The 15,507-nt window shown below is 39.1% G+C and overlaps 1 protein-coding gene across 1 annotated transcript in view; it reads right to left on the bottom strand.

Moving 5' to 3' along the window:
* The window catches only part of si:dkey-33i11.9 (synapse differentiation-inducing gene protein 1-like), a 55,438-nt gene that overhangs the window by 24,813 nt on the left and 15,118 nt on the right, over nt 1–15,507 (bottom strand). The gene's annotated exons all lie outside the window — the stretch shown is intronic.

Here is a 15,507-nt window from a genome sequence, read left to right as displayed (position 1 = left end):
CCAAATACGGCCCGCCTCCACATTTGGTCCGGCCATTTTGATTTTTTTTTTTTTCTCTCTCAATCGTGTTATTTATTTTCTGGCCTTTTCCTTGAAGAATTCAGAGAGGGTTATTTGGTTATTATCTATTTAATTAATAGTGTTTTTATTATTAATTATTATAAAGAATCCAGAAAGGGTTATTTGATTGTGGCTTTCTGAAAAACAATAATTTTTTACATTTATGCACTTCTGCAATCGTCACACTTTTTCTGTAACAAACTGACCCCGGCCCCTCATCAGAGAAGTTATGTGGCCCTCACAGGAAAAAGTTTGGGGACCCCTGCTTTAACACATATTGCCAAAGGCAGAACAAAAACCTATCTGCCAATATATACCAATATTTTTTATTTCTATTAGATAAATAAATCAGTAAAATGTTACACATTCTTGTGTATTTGCCACTTATTGCCACAGTTAACATTGAGGCTTTGGGCCTCTTTTGATCTCGTTGTGAGTTTGTAAGGTTGTGACTTCTGAATAAACAAACTCGATGCCAATCAAAACGTTTGTTCTTTTCCCCCAAATTAGAATCGATAAGAGAATCGATAAAGAATCGAATCGTTAAGCAATATCGATAATGGAATCGGAATCGTAAAAATCCTATCAATTCCCATCCCTATTCAGGAGCATAAAATACCGCGTGTATTATGAAATGAACATGCTTTTTCGTGTCACAGGCACTTTAAGCAATACATTTGTATATTTATTTATTTATTTTTTTTTTAAAAAGCTTTTTTGTCAGAAATGTTCTTAATTTAAGAGTAGATATTGTTCAAAACATTATTTGAAAACATTTCTTTCTTAACTTATATGAAAAATGACTTACATGTTTGGACTAAATAACAACAAATATCAATATTGACTTTAAGTAAGTGGAGTAATCTGACGCATTAATCTGTTAACTAGTCTTTAAAAATCAAAATAAGATTAAAATTATTTCTAAAATTATTTGACTAGATTCAAGAAAAATAATTTGATTAAGATGTTATAAATTTGCAGTGTCGAAACATCACATTTAGAATGTCAAGTAGGGCACATTCCAGCAGCTGGTTCCAAGTCACCCAAGGACCCTTCTATTTTTGTCTGTTTTTACGCTCTTTCACTCTTTTCACTACCTAAGTTCTTTATCAACCATCTGGTAGTACAGCAGACAAAAATGCACAAGTTCAGTGTTTTCCATTTGTGGTGCACCTCTGCTTCTCTAATTTCATGTTATTTCTGATAACTCAAACATGTTTCCACTTCAGGACTCCAAGTGCTTCCCGATTGCTTGGGGCAAGATAAACACTCCAGGGCATTCACCCTATTTAGTATGTCCGATTGGGCAAGCGAATGAAAAAATATGTTCGGTGGGCAGGGGGGCTCAGCACAAATTGGCTATTTATGGTAGAGAGAGCGAGTAGCCCGTCCCTGCAGTAAACCAACGTGAGAATGGACTGAGCAGGATCGTTAAAAAACAAAAACAAAAAAACGCAGTTTTCTTGTTCAGTCTGATCTGTGAATGTGTCTTTTTAAAAGAAATGTTGAATTTTACTTATTGCATTAACTCACGGTTAAAATTCAATTCCACCATATACAAGTAAAAGAATATATGGGTATATATTGTATATATTAGGGATGTGTGCGACTAGTCATTTAATCTTTACTCATGCTACTCATGATTAAACGTTTCGTATTTTACTAGTCGGTTAAACGCAGCATCATGAGCCCCTTTCAGACATACGCTGAAGTTCGGTGGCCCTTACGTCTGAAAGCAATTTCCCAGGTCGACTGACACGGAGATGACACGCCATTAACCGGCTCGCGTCCTAGCATTATGTCCGGGACTTCACAGGGATGCGGCATGCATGAAAGCAGTCGGTAAATTCCCTGGTTACAGGCTGATGGCTGATGACGTAAATATCATGGCGGGCCGATCGTCGTTTCCTCTTTCTTCGCAGTAGGACGAAAAGCGGTAAACGGACATCGCAATTATCAACAAACTGTAAACATAGCAAAATTAAACAGGAAACATTATGAAATTAACTTGCTACTGAATCTTAGGACCGAGGACATCTTTGGAAATGTGTGGGTTATTTTTTTGCCAATGTATTATATTTCTCTTTCAACTGTTTACCTTTGGTCAGTTTTTGTTACATCAATAGAATTTAAATAAACATCTTGAATGTTTTACTGTATATATATAACTTGTAACTATAACGTTTATCTTTTAAGAACTACAAGTCTTTCTATCCGTGTTTCCCTTTAAAATAAGTCTGCTAAGCTCATTTTCAGCTAGCTGTTTTTCTCATTTCAAGAAATCAGAGTAAAATTTACTTGAAGCACTGGCAGATAATTTCACTTACAGTGCCTTGCAAAAGTATTCGGCCCCCTTGAATCTTGCAACCTTTCGCCACATTTCAGGCTTCAAACATAAAGATATGAAATTTAATTTTTTTGTCAAGAATCAACAACAAGTGGGACACAGTCGTGAAGTGGAACAACATTTATTGGATAATTTAAACTTTTTTATCAAATAAAAAACTGAAAAGTGGGGCGTGCAATATTATTCGGCCCCTTTACTTTCAGTGCAGCAAACTCACTCCAGAAGTTCAGTGAGGATCTCTGAATGATCCAATGTTGTCCTAAATGACCGATGATGATAAATAGAATCCACCTGTGTGTAATCAAGTCTCCGTATAAATGCACCTGCTCTGTGATAGTCTCAGGGTTCTGTTTAAAGTGCAGAGAGCATTATGAAAACCAAGGAACACACCAGGCAGGTCCGAGATACTGTTGTGGAGAAGTTTAAAGCCGGATTTGGATACAAAAAGATTTCCCGAGCTTTAAACATCTCAAGGAGCACTGTGCAAGCCATCATATTGAAATGGAAGGAGCATCAGACCACTGCAAATCTACCAAGACCCGGCCGTCCTTCCAAACTTTCTTCTCAAACAAGGAGAAAACTGATCAGAGATGCAGCCAAGAGGCCCATGATCACTCTGGATGAACTGCAGAGATCTACAGCTGAGGTGGGAGAGTCTGTCCATAGGACAACAATCAGTCGTACACTGCACAAATCTGGCCTTTATGGAAGAGTGGCAAGAAGAAAGCCATTTCTCAAAGATATCCATAAAAAGTCTCGTTTAAAGTTTGCCACAAGCCACCTGGGAGACACACCAAACATGTGGAAGAAGGTGCTCTGGTCAGATGAAACCAAAATTGAACTTTTTGGCCACAATGCAAAACGATATGTTTGGCGTAAAAGCAACACAGCTCATCACCCTGAACACACCATCCCCACTGTCAAACAAGGTTTGGGCCTGATTTTCTTCAGCAGGGACAGGGAAGATGGTTCAAATTGACGGGAAGATGGATGCAGCCATATACAGGAACATTCTGGAAGAAAACCTGTTGGTATCTGCACAATACCTGAGACTGGGACGGAGATTTATCTTCCAACAGGACAATGATCCAAAACATAAAGCCAAATCTACAATGGAATGGTTCAAAAATAAACGTATCCAGGTGTTAGAATGGCCAAGTCAAAGTCCAGACCTGAATCCAATCGAGAATCTGCGGAAAGAGCTGAAGACTGCTGTTCACAAACACTCTCCATCCAACCTCACTAAGCTCGAGCTGTTTTGCAAGGAAAAATGGGCAAGAATGTCCGTCTCTCGATGTGCAAAACTGATAGAAACATACCCCAAGCGACTTGCAGCTGTAATTGGAGCAAAAGGTGGCGCTACAAAGTATTAACGCAAGGGGGCCAAATAACATTGCACGCCCCACTTTTCAGTTTTTTATTTGTTAAAAAAGTTTAAATGATCCAATAAATTTTGTTCCACTTCACGATTGTGTCCCACTTGTTGTTGATTCTTGACAAAAAATTAAAATTTTATATCTTTATGTTTGAAGCCTGAAATGTGGCGAAAGGTTCCAAGGTTCAAGGGGGCCGAATACTTTTGCAAGGCACTGTATTTCTAGTAGATTTCCACTGAAAGCAAGGGAATTTAGCTTTTAAGGAGGTGTGTTTTTGCAGTGTATCAAGTAGAGGTGTGCATCGGCACTTCCCTCACGATTCGATTCGATTACGATTCGGAGTGCCACGATTCGATTCAGTTCGATTCGATTCGATTCAGAGGGTCACGATTCGATTCGGTTCAATTTGGCAAGGCATCGCAATGCATTAAAGCCTGGGATGCATTAAAATTCTAAGGCAAAGCATATTTTTCGTGAATCATGAGGCAACACAAGCGGTCAGACATTAAACAACTTTTTATTGACTCTTGTGTCACTCCTGGTTGAAGTCAAATGAAAATAGTATACTATCAGATATATATTAAAAAAAAAAAAAAAAAAAAAAAAAAAAAAACAGATAACAGCATTTAATTAGTGCTTTGAATGAGACCAGAGCTTTCTCTTTTTTTTTTACACACAGTAGCAGCCTTTCACACAGTGCAACATCTGAACTCCTGTGCAAAATCAGTAATAAGAGTCACTGTATTTTAGTCACAACGACCCATCAATAAAAATATTCAAGTAAATATTAAAGAAAACGACAAAGAAAATATTGTAGTGCAGCAGCATCTTTATCGCAAAATGTCAATCATTTACGTGCAGGTCGGGTCGGGTCAGGCCTCCTTTTAATCTTCCCCTCGCGCTCTAGTCCTCTGCAACTCTGCATCCTGGTATTTCCTTTTCGGATTTCGATATAGAGCACCAAGAGGCGAAAAGCAAACTAAAGACAGAGGGATTGAAAAGGCAAAAATCCACGAGTGGTGTGTGGAAAGGATTTAAATTGATAGTGGAAGATGCATACAGAAAAATGTGTCAGCCTGGCCGAATGCAACAAATGTGGCGCGCGCTTTGCTCTCGTACGAGAGCAGAAAGACTGGCACCTTCACGCTGAGCAGGCATTTTAAAAACAGTACTGGCCTAAAAGATGATATTAGTCACACATCGTTATTATCATTTGTTTCGAGGGCTGCACCTATTCGTGCTAAGCAGGACACCGTGGAGTTCGTGCATGGTGCTCCTTAAAATGTTATTATTTATTTTGTTTCAGTGCACCCTAAGGCAGCTTGTTCTTTTGTGTGTTCTGATGCGAGTCATTCAAATAAAGAATGTTATTTAAAAGTTTTTTAGTTTATTTTTGCATGTGCAGCTGTTCCTCTCCTTGTCAGAGAGGTGCGTCCATGCATGTGAGCACAATATCCGAAACAGAAATATATTTAACATACATTTGCAGCGTTATTTCGTTGTGTACGTTCATTTATAATGATAATGAAAATATGTAGACGTTTTAAACATTAAGAAAACTTACGTTTTTTTCTGCCAACTCGAATAAATTAAAATAAATGTCTGTTGCTGCATTTTGCCAAGTAAATGAGCATAAACTATCCACCTGATAGAACAGACACACAAATATAAACGATATAAATGTTTATTGAATATGCATCATACAGTCTTGTTTATCTGGGAGAATTTGTGACAAAAGACAGGTTTTAATTTATCATTATGCACATAGGCATTGTCACAATTGTGATCACACAAAATGCAACCACGCATTGCATCCCCGCATTTGCTCCTCCTGCTGAAACGGGCTCGGGCCTACAAATGAAACGTACATTTTCAGGGGGTTTTCAGGCTCGAGCCTACAAATAAAACGTAACATTTCGGGCTCTCGGCCTTTAATACACGCGGGTCGGGTCGAGTCGGGCTGGATTTTTTAGGCCCGAACTAAGCTCTAATGGAGAGAGCAGAGAGATAGGACATAACATAACAATGGCTGAAGCGGAGAAAGAGGGAGCGAGAAAGATTATTGATGCACCTAACACATTGAAAGCAGACGTCTGGAGACATTTTGGCTTCTACGAGGTTGGTGGGAAACTTGACCAGAGTTATGTGGTGTGTAAAAAATGAAACATGAGAATAATAATACAAATGGGGAAACCAAATCCGTTGCATCACCGGAATTGCGCAGGGAAGATTTTTGAACGTACTTATATATTTTAAAATGCGCTGAATCGATTCGGCTTGTTGCCCGCATTGAATCGAATCGTCCATGCCTCGCATCGGGATGCATCGCCGCATCGATTATTGTTGACACCCTTAGTATCAAGTATACTGTATGTTGGACATAAACGCCTTTCATGACAAATGATCAAATCTTCCACCTTAAATGGTTAATGTATAATAGGATCTTTCCACAAAAAACAATATTTGACAGTAGTTGTCATCATCTATGAGTGTGCTTGCATCACGAAGAATTGCAGTCTTTTATGGACACTATCAGCACACAATTGTGTAAGTGTTACGTGTACACATCCTTGTACGTGAGTTTTTAATCTATCACGCCCCACTGCAATTTCAATTTATTACTTGTTGTCTGATGGCCCACATCATGCAAAAGCAATACAAGAGGCCAACTCCAAGGTGTGTCAATAAGGTTCCAGGAAAAGTGTTAAAAGAGTGCCAACTACAAGTCCTCCACCCCCACTGATTAAACAACCTTCTGGTTCAGGCTTCCACTCCTGATACACTCCTGACCGGATACGTCCAGGATCCTCTACAGCTACAATTCTGTCATAGCCATGAGCCAGGAAAACTATTGAAAAGGAGCACTTGCAACACAATGTGTCTAATCATATTTAAAAGCTACTTTAGCTAAAATTATGAGATCACCGGATGTTGAATGTGAGTAAACAATTAACTGCTCTCAAATGGAGTCCCAATTTTGTATTAATTCATATGAACTAGACAAATAAAGATGTCATTTGTAGATATATATTTCCACTCATTCACGCAAATACATATCTGTTCATTTCACATGATACTTTCGAAGCTGTATGTTTTATCTACAGTACAAGGACTTCTGTTCTTTTTATTTTGTCTAGCTATGGGCGTCACAAGACAGCAATATAAATGGTATGCGCACCGAGATTAGGACAAGCAAAATTATGAGGAGGCATGGGCAATCTCAAGGCTACAATTCTATCTCCAAAGACCTGAATGTTCCTGTGTCTACCGTGCGCAGTTTCATCAATAAATGTAAAGCCCATGTGATGATATGGACGGAAAAGGAAAAATTGATAAGATATTTCAATGAAAGATTGTGCAGATGGTGGATAAAGAACCTCAACTAACATCCACACAAGTTCAAGCTGTCCTGCATTCCGAGGGTACAACAGTGTCAACCCGTACTATCCGTCGGCGTCTGAATGAAAAAGGACTCTATGGTAGTATACCCAGGAAGACCCCACTTCTGACCAGAGACATAAAAAAGTCAGGCTGGAGTTTGCCAAAACTTACCTGAGAAAGCCAAAAACGTTTTGGAAGAAGGTTGTCTGGTCAGATAAGACAAAAGTATTTTTTGGGGGGGGGCATCAACATAGAGTTTACAGGGGAAAAAAATGAGGACTTCAAAAAAAAGAACACAGTCCCCAAAGTCAAACATGGCGGAGGTTCCCTGATGTTTTGGAGTTGCTTTGCTAACTCTGGCACTGGACTGCTTGACCGTGTGCATGGCATTATAAAGTCTAAAGACTACCAACAAATTTTGCAGCATAATGTAGGGCCCACCGTGAGAAAGCTGGGTTTCCCTCAAAGATCATGGGTCCTCCAGCAGGACAATGACCCAAAACACATTTGAAAAAGCACTAGAAAATGGTTTGAGAGAGAGCACTGGGGACGTCTAAAGTGGCCAGCAATGAATCCAGACCTGAATCCCATAGAACACCTGTGGAGACATCGGAAAATGGCAGTTTGGAGAAGGCACCCCTTCAAATCTCAGAGACCTGGAGCCGTTGGCCAAAGAAGAATGGTCTAAAATTCCACCAGAGCATTGTAATAATCTCATTGATGAATACCGGAAGCGAAGTTATTTTGTCTAAAGGTTGTGCTACCAAGTATTAGGCTGAGGGTGCCAATACTTTTGTCTGGCCCATTTTTGGAGTTTTGTCTAAAATGATCATTATTATTATTTTTTCCCCATTCTCTTTTGTGTTTTTTCAATGCAAACAAAATAAATGAAGCTATTACTACCAAAGCATTTGTAATTGCAATCATTTTCTGGGAGAAACTGAGCATTATCTGACAGAATTGCAGGGGTGCCAATACTTTTGGCCAGCACTGTATGTCTTGGAGCAGATATTCTACAACAGTTTTACCAGATAGTTTGATGAAATAATTAGATGTTTCCATGCACTATAAAATGCTATCTTTACTGTTGGTGCTTGCTTGCTTATCATACTCTGGCCTCTGATACCACTGGCTTGAGATCCAGCCCACTGGTTGTCATTCTAACGAAAGTCAGGCTTGATAAGGAATGGTATGTAAACATGGCAAGAAATGTGATGTTAAAATATATCAATAATAGCTATTTTGGCCACAGGCATGTTATTCAGAAAACGTTCAACCATTTAAAATGATGAAAAAAGCATAATACACCTACAATGCAAACATCGCTAGCTGTCAAACTACCGAGCTGTTAGAAATTTATCCATAACTTGACATGCAAAATATTATTTACACAAAAGACTTTATAATGTGTTATCTGAATAAATTCTCAGAAGATAAAACATTTCTACATTATAAACATCAACTCAAGTATGTTTCTGCTTTGGTTTCCATAAACCTTTTCCAGAGCAGGGAAGGGACGTGCTTGAGAAAATAATGTGAATGGAATGTAATTACCATCATTTTTGGACTATAAGATGCTACTTTTTTTCTCTCCATTTGAACCCTGCAGCTTTTGTAACCACTTTTGCTTAAGGGCCCAGCACGTCATGAAGACAATGTTACATAAGGTGCGTTCAAAGTCCCTAGCGACTAGTGCAAGTGTTTATTATAAGAAAATTTTTGCGTTCCCATGTTTATCCGCGTGCACTCGAAAGATATTCTCTAATGCAGTGAACACACTATTCGCTAGTGAGAGTACATTCCTAATTCTTGTGTGTATCTAGGCATGTAGTGACCGCACCCTTAGCTCGCGATAGCGTTCCAAAAGCTCCATTGTGAGAAGGCAAGTTTTTTGCATGTACCTTGCATATGGCAGCTTGTCAAACAAAACCCTTAGTGCTACTACAGAAGAACCATTTAAGGCTAACCATGAAAGATTATACATATTTTAAAAGAAGTGATATTCAAATGCGACCATGACATGGACTTCAGCTTCCAGTTAGCGCCGAGAAAGCTTGCCAGTCGCTTCGTCAGACCTCATTGAATTCTATCGACTACAGAAGAACGACTTAAGTATAACCTTGGCTGATACGAAGGATGCTATTCTAACGCAGAATAGCTGTTTTTACCCAGCATTCAGAGAAATGGATTGTGGATGAAGGCTCCATTTGCCCACTGGTTGTCATTCTAACGAAAGCCAGGCTTGATGATGAATGGTGTATCAGCATGGTAAGAAATGTAATTTTAAAATACACACTGCTGGTAAAAGTATTGGCACCCATGTAAATCTGTCAGATAATGCTCAATTTCTCCCAGAAAATGGTTGCGATTACAAATGCTTTAGTAGTAATGCCTTTATTTATTTTGCTTGCAATAAAAAACACAAAAGAGAATTTAAAAAAAAATCATGAACATTTTACACAAAAATCCAAAAATGGGCCAGACAAAAGTATTGGAACCCTCAGTCTAATACTTTGTAGCACAACCGTTAGACAAAATAACTGCGAACAACTGCTTCCGGTATCCATCAATACGTTTCTTACAATGCTCTGCTGGAATTTTAGACCATTCTTCTTTGGCCAACGGCTCCAGGTCTCTGAGATCCGAAGGGTGCCTTCTCCAAACTGGCATTTTGAGATCTCTCCAAAGGTGTTATATGGGATTCAGGTCTGGATTCTTTGCTCGCCACTTTAGAAGTCTCCAGTGCTTTCTGTCAAACCAGGGAGACCTCTGAGGGAGACCCAGCTTTCTCTAACTGGGCCCTACATTATGCTGCAAAATTTGTTGTTAGTCTTGCCATGCATAATGCCATGCACACGGTCAAGCAGTCCAGTGGCAGAGTTAGCAAAGCAACCCCAAAACATCACAGAACATCCGCCATATTTGACTGTGGGGACCGTGTTCTTTTCTTTGAAGGCCTTGTTTTTTTTCCCTGTAAACTCTATGTTGATGCCTTTTCCCAAAAAGATCTACTTTTGTCTCATCTGGCCAGAGAACATTCTTCCAAAACGTTTTTGGTTTTCTCAGGTAAGTTCTGGTAAACTCCAGCCTGGGTTTTTTTTTCTCTGGGTCAGAAGTGGGGTCTTCCTGGGTATCCTACCATAGAGTCCCATTTCATTCAGACGCCGACAGATAGTACGGGTTGACACTGTTGTGCCCTCGGACTGCAGGAGAGCTTGAACTTGTTTGGATGTTAGTTGAAGTTCTTTATCCATCATCTGCACAATCTTTCGTTGAAATCTCTCGTTAATTTTTCCTTTTCCGTCCACATCTAGGAAGGTTAGCCACACTGCCATGGGCTTTACACTTATTGATGACACTGCGCACAGTAGAAACAGGGACATTCAGGTCTTTGGAGATGGACTTGTAGCCTTCAGATTGCCCATGCTTCCTTATAATTATGCTTCTCAAGTCCTCAGACAGTTCTGTGGTGCTGTCCATGCTCAATGTGTTACACACAAGTACACAGGACAGGGGTTGAGTCAATTTTAATCCATTTTAACTGGCTGCAAGTGTGATTTTGTTATTGTCACCAACTGCTACTGTATGTGCTATTGGGTAAGTGACAGGTGCTGTTAGTAACACAAATTAGAGAAGCATCACATGATTCTTCAAAGGGTGCCAGTTTTGTGTAAAATTATAATGATTTATTTATTTATTTTTCATTCTCTTTTGTGTTTTTTTTCTTTGCAAGCACAATAAATGAAGATATTACTACAAAAGCATTCGTAATTGCAATCATTTTTTGGGAGATATTGCGCATTATCTGACAGAATTGCAGGGGAGCCAATGCTTTTGGCCAGCAGTGTCTCAATAATAGGTATTTTGGCCAAAGGCAGGTTATTCAGAAGACTTTCAACCATTTAAAATGATGAAAAAAGCAATACACCTACAATGCAAACATCACTAGCTGTCAAACTCCCGAGCAGTTTGAAATTTATTAATAGGTAACTTAACATGCAAAATTTTATTTACACAATAAGACTTTATATTAATTGTGTTCTCCGAATACATTCACAGTAGATAAACTATTTCTGTATTATAAACATCAACTCAAGTATGTTTCTGCTTTGGTTTCCAAAAACCTTTTCCAGAGCAGCTGTTGCAGGGAAGGGAAGTGCTTGAGAAAATAACGTGAATGGAATGTAATCACCATAATTTTCGGACTATAAGACTCTACTTTTTTTCTCGCCATTCGAACCCTGCAGTTTTTGTTACCAAGCATCTTATCTATGACCTTTTGGGGGGTGGCAAACAAGCTTCATGCTTTCTCATTAAGAAATAAAAATCCACATTTCCATTCACTTCATATATAATGCTCAGGGGCCCAGCATGTCATGAAGACAATATATGCAGTGCGTTCAAAGTCCCTAGCGACTCGTGCAAGTGTTTTATTATTTGAAAATTCTTGCGTTCCCATGTGTATCCGGGTGCACTCGGAGGATATTCTCAAATACAGTGAACACACTTTTCGCTTGTGATGGTAAATCCCAAATTCCTGTGTGTGTCCAGGCACATAGTGAACGCAGCCTTAGCTAGCGATTGCGTTCCAAAAGCTCCTTTGTGAGAAGGCGAGTTTTTTGCTAGTACCTTGCAGCTTGTCAAAGGAGACCCTTGGTGCCACTACAGAAGAATCATTTAAGGCTAACCATGAAAGGTTATACATATTTTAAAAGAAGTGATATCCAAATGCGACCATGGCATGGACCTCAGCGTCCAGCTAGCGCCAAGAAAGCTTGCCAGCCGCTTCGTCAGACCTAGTTAAATTTTACTGACTACAGAAAAATAACTTAAGTATAACTTCGGGTCATACAAAGGATGCTATGCTAATGCCAAATGGCCGTTTTTACCCATCATTCCAAGGAATGAATTGTGGACGAAGGCTCCATTTGATGCCTGATGCCATTACAGAAGAACAGTTTTAAGGCAGTTTCAAACTAGCGGCAGCCTAGTGTGAAGGGTTCAGCGGCAACCCATTCATTGTGAATGTGGGAGGGGACTTCTCGGTGAAGGTGAACGACGAGCAGCCGTTTTGGGCGGAACAGCAAGTTATAATGAAGTTACGCTGAGAGGTGGGGCCCAAAATAGAGGCAGGCGCACTTATATCTGTGCTATCAGGCTGTTTTGGCAGACAGATATACAGAAACCACGGCCGACGAAATCTTGATGAATGCGCTTCTTTAAAGTTTAAGGCTAGGTAGTTAGACAACTTAAAGAGGAAAGCTACAGTATGCTACAACAATGTTTCTATGCTAGGGCTAGTGCTGACACCCATTAGCCCTGAGTTCATCAAATATTATTGGGATTTTTAGAAGGGGGTTTGTATGCTGCTTACAAGTCAAGGTAAAGTGGATTATATACAGTATTTTCATCTTCATAATTTTAGTGACCTGTTTCTTTTTTAAGTTAAAGTAAGTGTTTTTATGGGTTCAGAGTGGCTCAGAGATCACGAATGGGACTGTGGTGGTATCTGGGTCCAATGAAAGGCTGCTGTATAGGAAAGAGTAGCTTCACAACTTGGCTCTATGTTAATTTGGTTATTAGAGCAATGTTTGATCGATCAATTGTTTTTATGCAACATCATCACCATCATCACATGTAAATATTCCATAAGATGTGGACACCTGCGACTTATAGTCAGGTGCAACATATACTTTACTGGACTGTCTCAGGAAATTAGAATACACAATATTCTAATTTCCTGACTGTCTCAGGAAATTAGAATATTGTGTATTCTAATTTCCTGAGACAGTCCTGTATATATACACAGGACTGTCTCAAAAAATTAGAATATTGTGTATTCTAATTTCCTGAGACAGTCCAGTATATATGTAATTTTTCATATTCATTATCTTATATATCATTTTTAAAAATGTGTCCAGATTCGCCGACAAAGCTTGCCAGGCGCTTCGTCACACCTCATTAAATTTTATGAAAAGGTCAGGTCACACTGCCAATGTTCTTTAATGCACACACAATGTAATAAAGTTAGAGACAAAACATAAAGAAGCAAGCAAAGGTTTCACACCTTCAGAGGAAAACAAATATTGAATTGCATTATAATTGCATACATTTACTCGTACACCCAAGTACTACGCAAGATATGTTCAAGTGGTTAAGTTAGCACAATAGAACATTCGTCTTAATTAGTTAAAAAAAAAAAAGAATGCTCCGAAGTGAGTTTTTTCCCTCTCCTAAATTTTTGAAGCTGACCACATGGATGCAATTAGCTTGTGTTTCAGCCGAAAGACATTTTCTTCCGTCATACCATTGAAATGACTCAATGGTCTGTAGTGATGTTTGCAACTCATTGAGTAATCAGACCAACCAAAATTAGAATATCTTCATTAAAAATCCTTTTTTTGAAAGTCAATTTTTCTTTTTAATTTGTAGTGACTGTCTCTCCCTGTTCCCAAAAGAAAATCATTATGATAGCAATTAGCTAAGATTATCATCACGCTTCTAATGCAGATTATAGGTTGTTTACAATTTATTTGATGACTAATCCAAAATGGCATATTCTAAAATAAAATGGATTCAATAAAAGAAATACTAAGTACAACTAATCAAGTAAAATGTGTGTTTTTTTTTTTTTTTTTTTTTTTAAGAAAAGCTTTGGAGGCCTCAAGTTTAGAACTTTTTGAAGGTGCCATCTTGCTTATGGGAAGAAACACAGAGGGCACTTACAAGAATCATGTTATGAGTCGATAAAAGCTGTGATGTTCAACTCGGAATGTACCTCATACAAAGCTTAAGGGCACAGACTCTTATTTTCTACATTTTATCGTCCTAAATATGCCTGAGTGCAATAGAAAGAAAACAAACGTCCAAAGACAATGTGCCAGTAACATCAGCTGCCCCTATTAATTTTTAACAAACTTCGGCGGATTAGCCTGGGCAAGAGTTCGCCCTAGATTTCGATGTTACGTGATGTCCATCAGGACCTGAAAAGGGGAATGCAATTCAGTTGTATGGTTTGATTAAAAAAAAAAAAAAAAAAGTAGGTATTTCATTTTGTTGTACTTTGGCTGATAACAATGAGGATTTTCATAGTGAAATTGTGCATTTTGAATGGTGGTCAATGGAAGATTGCTATGTGTTGAAGTGAGCCCCCAGTGGCAATATCTGATAGGGTACAAGCAGGGTACGCTGTCGGCTGTGTAGCTACGGCTTAGCACCGACCCAGAAACATAACAACCCCTTTAGATGTCACAGTATATGCCAATCTTAGTTTATCGAATGATGAAGTGGCATCAAGCATTTACAGTGCCTTGCAAAAGTATTCGGCCCCCTTGAACCTTGCAACCTTTCGCCACATTTCAGGCTTCAAACATAAAGATATAAAATTTTAATTTTTTGTCAAGAATCAACAACAAGTGGGACACAATCGTGAAGTGGAACAAAATTTGTTGGATAATTTAATATTTTTTGAACAAATAAAAGAATGAAAAGTGGGGCGTGCAATATTATTCGGCCCCCTTGCGTTAATACTTTGTAGCGCCACCTTTTGCTCCAATTACAGCTGCAAGTCGCTTGGGGTATGTTTCTATCAGTTTTGCACATCGAGAGACTGACATTCTTGCCCATTTTTCCTTGCAAAACAGCTCGAGCTTAGTGAGGTTGGATGGAGAGTGTTTGTGAACAGCAGTCTTCAGCTCTTTCCACAGATTCTCGATTGGATTCAGGTCTGGACTTTGACTTGGCCATTCTAACACCTGGATACGTTTATTTTTGAACCATTCCATTGTAGATTTGGCTTTATGTTTTGGATCATTGTCCTGTTGGAAGATAAATCTCCGTCCCAGTCTCAGGTCTTGTGCAGATACCAACAGGTTTTCTTCCAGAATGTTCCTGTATTTGGCTGCATCCATCTTCCCGTCAATTTTAACCATCTTCCCTGTCCCTGCTGAAGAAAAGCAGGCCAAAACCATGATGCTGCCACCACCATGTTTGACAGTGGGGATGGTGTGTTCAGGGTGATGAGCTGTGTTGCTTTTACGCCAAACATATCGTTTTGCATTGTGGCCAAAAAGTTCAATTTTGGTTTCATCTGACCAGAGCACCTTCTTCCACATGTTTGGTGTGTCTCCCAGGTGGCTTGTGGCAAACTTTAAACGAGACTTTTTATGGATATCTTTGAGAAATGGCTTTCTTCTTGCCACTCTTCCATAAAGGCCAGATTTGTGCAGTGTACGACTGATTGTTGTCCTATGGACAGACTCTCCCACCTCAGCTGTAGATCTCTGCAGTTCATCCAGAGTGATCATGGGCCTCTTGGCTGCATCTCTGATCAGTTTTCTCCTT

This window comes from Corythoichthys intestinalis, chromosome 4, assembly GCF_030265065.1.
Source record: "Corythoichthys intestinalis isolate RoL2023-P3 chromosome 4, ASM3026506v1, whole genome shotgun sequence".
Lineage (NCBI taxonomy): Eukaryota > Metazoa > Chordata > Actinopteri > Syngnathiformes > Syngnathidae > Corythoichthys > Corythoichthys intestinalis.
Note: the sequence above shows the minus strand (reverse complement) of the source record. Positions and strands in the feature narration are given on the sequence as shown.